The following is a 9289-nucleotide window of genomic DNA, read 5'->3' on the forward strand; positions in this document are numbered from 1 at the left end:
TGTTGGCAAAAACTAAAATTTTTTGAGTTTTAATTCAAAATTATTTGATTGATAATGTTCTTTTTCGTTTATTTAATTTTTTAAAACGTATTTTATGCAAAACAAAGCAGATGTAGAAAAACTGTATAATCTTCCCAACATCGGAGGGGATGAATGGAAACTATTGAATGACTTAGGGACGTTAAAAATTTGTTTTAAAAAACCCTTTTTGGATATCTTTTGGCAAAAAATTTCCCAGTTTTTTGCTATTATGGGTTCCCGTTTTATCCCCAAAAGACGCCGAGTGGAGTCTAAGATCGGATTTGCTACCCGGGGAAAAAAACTCGGGTTAAAGAAGCAAAATAATCTAAAAGGTTTTCCCCGGCCCAAATATAAAAAATGAAAGCCTGGCATAAATTTTTAAAACCCCCAAGTTTACAGCAAATTGTTAAAAACATTATTTAAACGTTAGAACTTAAAAATTTTTATAGCACATCCGCTAAAAAGTATCGTATAAGTGCCCAAAAGGGCATTTGATTGTACGTTAAATGGGAAACTGCCAAGCATAAATATTGGGACCATAACTGTATTTGTTGAAAATTTTGACATACATTTAAAAGATAACGGTATTATTTTTATTATTTTTCCCAAGTTTTAAAATAGCCCCCTTTTCATGTTCAATTTCACGTTTTTCAAAGGCGTTTACATATTAAAAATGCAGACACATGACGATTATTCTCCTTAAAAGTACAAACACGGGAGCGATTGCCGAGGGACAGAGTGAGACAAAGCCCCACGACGGGGAGATCAAAAATCAGATACGGGTTGCCCGGCTAATTACCCTGCCCCCCCCGTTCCCCGTTGACACCCTGGTTTTTTAAACCTGCCCAGGGGATACCCACGGGAAACACGCAAGGATTCCCGGGGTTCCCTGCCCGGGACCCCTCTAGTTGGGGGGGAAAACATGAAAAGCGTTTCGGGAAAATTCCCCGAGTAGTCCCGGGGATCGAACCCCCCAACCTCGGTTTGGAAGTCGTTTTAAAAAAAACCACTAAAGTTTACCCCTCCCCCCGTAATTTAGTACTTTCTTTTAATGTATGCAAAAAATATTGAACGAAACCGTCTTCGTTAAAATTAAAAGGCGGGCTGTTTTAGAGCGACAATGTTTTTATATGTTTTTTAAAAATTAGGGCATAATTTTAAGGGGACAATTTTATAGTCTTTCGTTAAAAAATTATACCCAAAGTTTTGGAAAAGCAAATTTTGTTTCCCAAAATTTTTAAAGAGTTAAAAATTTAAAGGTGTGTTTTTTGAAAGTTTTTATTTTCGTACTTTTAAAAATTTAGAGCAAGGGCCTTTACTCTTTATTTAATATAAATATAGAATACATTTTAGTGGGGGAAAATTTTTAACTACTTTTTTTAAAATTAATGGAAAAAAATTTTTGAACGATTTTTTTAAAAGTGCTTTCGTTTTGGGTTTGAACGAACTTTTAAAAATAGTTTCATTGAAATATGGCATTTTTATCTTGGGAACAATTTAATTTATAGTGCATTTGTTAAAAAATTTCTTTCCCTTAAAAATTTAAAGCCCTTATAAAACAATGCGGGGGGAAAAACGCAAAATGTTACTAAAATTATATTTTTCAAACTATTTCCCCCCCCCTTTCTTTTTAATTCTCTTTGATTAAAACTACTTACTTTGAAAAAATCTCGCTAAAAAAAATTTTCCCTGACTTTTAGGCTAGGGACGACTTTTTTTGTGTTGAGTTGAAGAAAAGTGTTTCTTTCCGCAGCAGGACTGGACTTGGACAATTGTTGGTTTTTGATAGCAAGGTGCCTTGGGAAAAAAGTACGGCTTCTGTAAAAAGTTACGGATTAATCAAGCATTGTTAGCGCGTCGAAAATCATTTGTTGGGGTTGTCAAAAAATTACTTAGGGGGAATTTCTAAAAATTTCCACGTTTTTGCCCGATCTTAAAAAAAATTTTATTTGTTACTTTTTTAAACATGAAGGGGAAAGTAACTAAAGAAGAATATCCTAAGTAAAATTTTCAAAACTTGTTCGCGGGATAATTGCAGAAAAAATTTACCATGTATAAAACAAAAACCTATCACTTAGTTGGGAAAATCTGTTCGACACGTTAAATTATAAGAACACAATTTGAAAATGAGATAGAACAAAGATACAAGGCATTTCAAAGACATTCTCGCATAGAACTTCTTTTTGTTTTTTGTTTTTGTTTTTAATGGGGCGCAGACAGGGAGTAATGTGTGTTAAGAGAGAAAATTCTACTGTCGCTCCCCGTTCGTTACCGCCCCTTTTCGTGGCAAAGCGTAAACGTTTTAAACGGCCCATAACGGATTTTAAAAAGGGAAAATGTGAAAACGTGATCAAGGAACGCTGTCTTTCCTGCTTTTTCATAGAATTCAAAAACGTTAATGGAAAATGTATTTTTTTTCCCAGCTTTTTACACTTTTTGTTTAGGAAAGTTTTTGCGTGTGTTAATTTTTAAATTAAAATCAAAAGGGGACCTGGAATACGTTGCTACAATAGCCCTCCCGGGGCCTTGGGTCCCGCCATTTCCCTCCGTTTCGCAGATGTAATGTCATGAAATAATGCGTTACCCTTCCTTTTAAAACCTAGCGATTAAGCATTTTTAACTGTATTTTTAAAAGCTTAGTTTTTGTTCTGGGTGGGTGCTGTAAAAAATCTGAAAGGGCTTAAAAAATGTAAGTGTTCGTCCTTATTTCAACAGTGAAAAATTACATTCGTTTCTTTTATTTTTGTAATTGAAATTTTTTATATTTGTTAAAACAATATCAATATTTTCAGGGACGTTTTACTTTTAAAAGATACTTAAAAAAATAAAACGGGGAAAAGCATTTTTTATATCAAATTATAAACGTAAATTTAAAGGTTTTGGCTTTAAAAAATTTATAAAATAAAAATCAGCCCCCGCATGAAAAAAAAACGGGGGAAAAATATGGGGTTCTGCGGGTAAAAGGGTTTTGCATTTGTGCTTCCAAAGAACATAATAAATGTTAGGAAAACCAAAAATTTTGATGAAACTGTATGTTTTTTTCTCACCATACAAAGTCATGTCGCATGCCCGGGATTATATGCATTATCATCAATTTTTGTTGTCTGCATTTGGGCCCATGAAATCCCCTTTTTTTAAAAGTTTAAAAACGAAATTTTTTGTTTAAAATACTGAAAAAATAAAAGAACATGATTTGTAAAACAATTTAGACAGCGGTTCCCGAAAAAATAGTAATTTTAATCCCCACTCCTAAAGGTTTCGTGTCGCCCGGGACCCTTTCCCGAGAAATTGTCGTGGTTTTGGGGGGAGCTGAAATGTTTTAGTAAATTTAAAAAAAAAGGTAAAACGATTAAGAAACCCTGATAATTGGAGCTTTACTAGAAATACTTGTGATTTTTTTAATAATAGTTTTTATTCTACCCCCAATTTAGCTAGAGAGGGGTATTTTATAAGGGGCCCCCGTCTTTTATTTTATTTTTTTCCCCCGTCCCGCCCTTCCTTTATCTGGCATGAAATTTTTTTAGACAAAAAATTTTACTTTATTTTAAAATTTTTAAACTTTGGGTTCTTGTAATGTAAATGGATAAATAATTTTTTAAATGTAGGGAACGTATTAAAACATTTTACTTAAACATATTGTGTGATAGAATGTTTGTTTTTCCCAACAGAAAGCCAATGAAGAAATAATGCTTGACACTTACTACGCACCTGGAAATAGCAAACACTTCGACATTCTTGGGCTGGCGCTGTTAAGACTAAAAGTATAAATTTTGGGAAAGAAAATGCCCCAAAGCTGCAACAGTACAAAAAGACGGGCGTTCCTTAAAAGTGGAAAAAAAGTTCGAAAAAAAGTCAAGAAAACACATCGAGTAAAAAAGAAAGGATAAAGTGCTTCTTTTTCTTTTTGTAAATTTGGCCCCTTTTGGGATTTACCCTTCGATAAAACCCCCATACGTATTGTTTTTTTTTAAAAGGGAAAGTTTGATGAAATTTAGTTAGGTTGGAAAAAAGAAATGCCTGTTTGTTTCATTCGTTCGAAATTTTTTGCGTTAAAAAGGTCAAATATTCAAACCCTAAATTTTACTGTAATTTTTCATCGTTTAAAATTTTGGGGTATTTCAAGTATCTTTTTTTTGTTACGTATTAATTTTAAAAAAAGCTTTAATCTTAATTTCATACATTTAAAAAAACCCATTTTGCTATTAATTTTGCGTTCTGTGATTTAAAAAAATAATTAAAAATTGGAGTGTGATTAAACCCTTTTAAAAACAGGGGAATTTTTTTGTTTAAAATAAATGTGTTTCCGTAAAATTGGGTCCCTAACTTGACGTAAAACCCGGCCCCCTAAAAAGGATTCAAACAAAAAATCCGCGCCCTCTGGTCAGGATCAATTTCTGTTCGCTTTTTAAAAACCCCATTGCAATTAGAAAAAACCCTTAGCGAACAGTTTTACCTGATCCAGGTGGTGGGAAAAAGCCCCTATGTTGGTTTTTTCATGATGCGGCTCATTTATATATATATTTAATTTTTTTTATATATTTAAAATATTATATTTATAAAATTTTTTTATATCATAAATTTTATCTTCAAAAGCGGGATTCTAGAAACAAGAAAAATGGAGCAAGCCCCGGGGTTATTGTAGGGTTTTTTATTGGTAGGTTCTGAAAATTTAAAAAACAATTCAATTTAAAAAAAGTATTTTCTTTTTATTAATCAACGCTGTATTAAATTTATACTATTCCTCCCTTTACGATTCGAAGTAGTAACCCCTTTACACTTTGACAAGAAGGGCCCCCCTTTAAAGGTTTTTTCCTGGGGGGGAATAAATTTTTTATCTGGAAAAAGGGAAAAAATCTCATAATGCTCACGTGGTTTAAAAATACTTTCAGTTTGTTTATAAGTGTCAACTCAAATTTGGAAAGTGAAATGACAATATCTGTTTTAGACACCGCATATCTTAAAGTCAAAATCACAAAGGAGAGTAACGCCATGCAATTGTGGATGTATGACTGCGAAAATGTCATCCACTTCATTTAAGCAGTAAACAGTTATAAATTTGTTAAAACGATTGTTTTTGTGATATTTGATAAAAATCATTTGAAAAGCATATATAATTTTGCATAGCAAAATTAATGTTTTGAAAAAAGTTTTACACATTGTATTTATTTCTGCAGATATTCATCACCGGCTTTTATTGTCGCTGTTAAATTTTTAAATAAGATTATTTCACACTTTGTATCAAATCTGTGCAAATTTTAAATTTTTTAGGGTTTTCCCCTGTTGTGGGGAAGGATCCCGGGGTATACGCTGTCAAAGAAATTTCCCTTCAGCGAAGCTCTCGCCTGATTGGATTTTTGAGACGCGTATATCCTTTTTTCCCGCCCCCCCCCCAAAAAGCCCCCGTAACGTTTTTTTCGCCCACTACCTTTTTTCATTCTGCTGTACTGATTGGGCACAAATTTTTTTGGTTAATAAAAATACTTTCAGTGCAGACTGGAATCCTGAAATCTTCCCGGTTTTCATGCTTGAATTTTTAAATTGTTTTTCACCCGCCCCAAAAAAGAAAAAAAGGGAAATGTTTTTTGACAGAAACACCAAAAAACGAAAAACTCATTTATAAAAGGTTATGTACTGGTTTTTAAAAACTTTTACGTTTTTTCTTTTGAAAAAAACTTTAATTAGACGATGTCAGAAAGTCTTAAAACTTCCCCTTTTGTACCGTTTCCTATTAATTCCTTTTTCTTGAGGTAGATTAAAAAGATTTTTACAACAAAATGCTGTCTTACAAAAAGTGTTAATTTCCTTTGCTTTTTGATGATTTTTTTAAAAAAAAATTTCAACCTGTCAACGGGCAATCGCGGGCCCTGCCATTCAGAGTTACTGTTCTTCTTTATAAATTTTCCCCTCACCCTTTACGAACCTTTAAAATTGATCGGAAAAAAAAAAGCGGGGAAAAAAAACCTAATTTTTTATCTCGGAAAAGTATTATAGTTGGGCTTATAAACTGACTTGTTTTTAAATTCCCTGCGTTTCGGGGCCATTTTGTTTTTAATCAAACTTTATTCTGTAATTTTTCTACGGAAATTTGGAATTTATCCCGTTACACGTGACGTCGTTTACCAAAAGGGAAAAGCCCAAAAATTTTTGTAGGAGGGGAGATAATTTTTTTGATACTCTCAGCCATATGATTTATAATTTTAAATTTTAACAACAAAAGTTTTTGGTTTTCAAAAACAAAAATGTAACGGACTTTTAAAAAAACAGGAATTTTTGGTTATTTTGGGTTTCGTTGTGGTTTAAAGGTCTTCCTTTTTCGGGCGCGGCTTCATACCCCCCTGTTTTAACAAGTCCAGGGAGTTTCGGGGCCGGGCAGCCGGAGAGGGCAGAAAGGGCAGGCATGCAGGAGGGAGTGGGGCCCAACCAAAAGGGGGTCTAAAAACCAAAGGGAAAGTGGCCATGATTTTGAGTGATCTTAAAGCTTTTTTGAAAAACCCATTTTTAGCTTTCGTTTGGGTTTGAGAAAAATGAAAATGAAATTTTGTAAGCGCACGGGTTTTCCCCTATTCAGAAATTTAAAAATAATACGTAAAAATTAAAAGGGTTTCTCCCCCCTCCACTCTTTCGACTGATTTACTTTAATGAAATTTCAAAAAAACCGGAACAAAAACATGTAGAGATAAATTTTTAAGAAAATCTTTTAAAAGATTTTAACCAAAAACCCTTTTAAAGGGGGGATTTTTAAATGTAAAGGTTTGGGGGGGTAGCCCCTTTAAAGTTTTGGACAAAAAAACACAAACTTTTTGTTGTTTAAAAAAGATAATGTGTTTATATATTAAAAAAGCCATTCCCACTTTTCCAGTGGTGTCCAATTTCTTTTTTTTCGCAAAATTTAAACCGTGGACACCTTGGGCCAATGTATGACCTTTTGGGATCATACGGTTTAAAAAGTTTAAGTTTTTTTATTTTTTTTGCAGTTTTGAAAACTTTTTTTTTTCAATTTAAAAACCCGTTTTATATTTTTTCGTTATTTTTTCATTGACCCTTAATTGGTGTTGTTCTGTATAATTTCCCAAAAATTAATTTGAAAGATTTTATTACTTGCTTTTATAATTTTTTTTAAAATTTTTTTATCTCGGTTTTTGTTTTTTGGTTGTTTTTTTTTCGAATCGGCAAAATTGGTTTTACATCTAGGGGGAAGGATATTTGGAAACGTCCAAAAATGGATATCGACGAAAAGGGCATTTCATTTGAAACTTTAAACAAGAGGGGACATTTGCAAAAATCAAAAAGCTTGACTTAAAAGGGGGGGAAAAGGGCAGGGGGTGTTTTTTGTAGCTAAAACCCCTTTAAAGGGTTTAAATTTTTTTTTTTAATGATTAACGATTTTGGGTCAAAAAAGGGCAGTTCTTTTTCTTTAATTTTTTAAACTATAAAAAACCGGACGCTTAAAAACATTCACTATTACAACAAAAAATGCAAACGATTTTTGCTTTTTAGGCAAATTTTTCAAAACATTTTTTTCATAAAGTTTTTTTCCCCCCCCAAAACCCTGTTAAGTTAAAATGGTTTCCCGGGAAAAGTTTAATATTTTTCCATACATGACGTGAATTTCATATCGGGTGCGTTTACGTAATTCAATGTGTGTTGTTGCCTATTTTTTTTTTTCAAGATCAGTATTTCAATCCTATTCAAAATTTTTGAACCCCTTTATGATATTTACATTTTTATATGCGTGTAGGGTGGTATGTAATAAAAAGGTTATTATCTTTGCATCGGGAAATATGCACTCGTTCTTTTGGCAAAAAAATATTGCATCTAAAAATCGCGCATATTTCCGCTGAAGAAATCTTTGGGTTTTTTCCCAATTTTCAAAAATAATAACTTATTTAAATTTTTGACTTTTACATAAACTTGTAGAAATATTTTGTAGATGGAACGTAAACATTCCAGCTATAAAAAATACATAAAATGAAGCGAACCGGTTTTTAATATTAAAAAATTTTTGGTTTTATTGTACAAAATTGGGGTTTAATTTTTTTAAAAAAATATAAAAATTTTTAAAACAAAAAATTGATTTTTGACACCCCCCCCCCCATTTTTTTATTTTCTTTTCGTACCGGAGGGATTCCCCACCTGAAGATGAGTTACTGATGAAGGCCAAAATCAAAAATTTTCTGGGGAAAAAGTTGGAGACCATCCCAAAGTCCTTAAGTTTAAATTGGGCAGTTTTCAGCGGGCGACGCTAGTCGGGTTTAAAATTTTAAAATTTTATTTTTTTCTTTTGATAAGTTTTTATCAAAATGATATGCATGTGGGGGCACAGATTTCCTTAAAGGTTTTCAATACTCTATACTCGCCTGACATACATAGCAGAAATAATAAGAAAAATATCGAGAGGTGTCAGTCTAAGCGCGTAAGCGTCTCGAAGGGGTCCCAGACCCCAAAAAATTCTGAAAAAGCAACACTGCAGGGTAGGGTAGTGTTTTAAAAAAAACCCTTTTTATCACACCCTTTACCCCTTTTGGGGTTTAAAAACATTTTTAGTTGACAAGAAAAACATTGGTTTTAAGTTAACTTTGGGCCCCTTTTATTGACAAAGAAGGAAGAAAAATTTTTGGGTTTTTAAACGCCAAAAGGGTAAAAGTAATAAAACAACCCATGCATCGTAACAACCCAAAATATTTTTAAATCGCAATTTTTCATATTGAAAAAAAATACGGGCCCAACCTTTTCCTGCAAAAATTACTAAAATTTGATTGCCCCTCTTTTTTATTTTTGGCAGTGCCAATTATTTTTCAAAAAGGGTATTCATGAAAATTTTCTGAATGACAAACAGTGAGATCATAATCCCGCACGCTCCCATAACTAAAGGTTAACTAAGTATGTTTATTGCTACATCCAGTGGGACCATTTATCATATATGAGTACTGCGAGAATGGAACAATGCGGGATTACTTACTCGATCGCAAGAAAAATTTTTCAGGAATTACAAGGGGAAAAATTTTTCCCATTTGGACTTGGGGCCTTGGGCAAAAGGGAAAGGGAAAATTTGCTGGAAAAGGGGGGGGTGGGCTTTAATTTGTATTTCAGATTCACATTTTTTAATTCTCCGCCAAAATTATTTTAAATTTTCTATTTTGTTTATCTAATTTAAAAATTTACATTTTCTATCAGTATTTCTTAAATTTGAATCAAGGGGGAAACAGTTTTAAAAATAGGTTGAAATAAAAGGGTTTTTGGGTTTTGTTTTTATTTGTATAAAAACGCT

This window comes from Mercenaria mercenaria, chromosome 2, assembly GCF_021730395.1.
Source record: "Mercenaria mercenaria strain notata chromosome 2, MADL_Memer_1, whole genome shotgun sequence".
Taxonomy (NCBI): domain Eukaryota; kingdom Metazoa; phylum Mollusca; class Bivalvia; order Venerida; family Veneridae; genus Mercenaria; species Mercenaria mercenaria.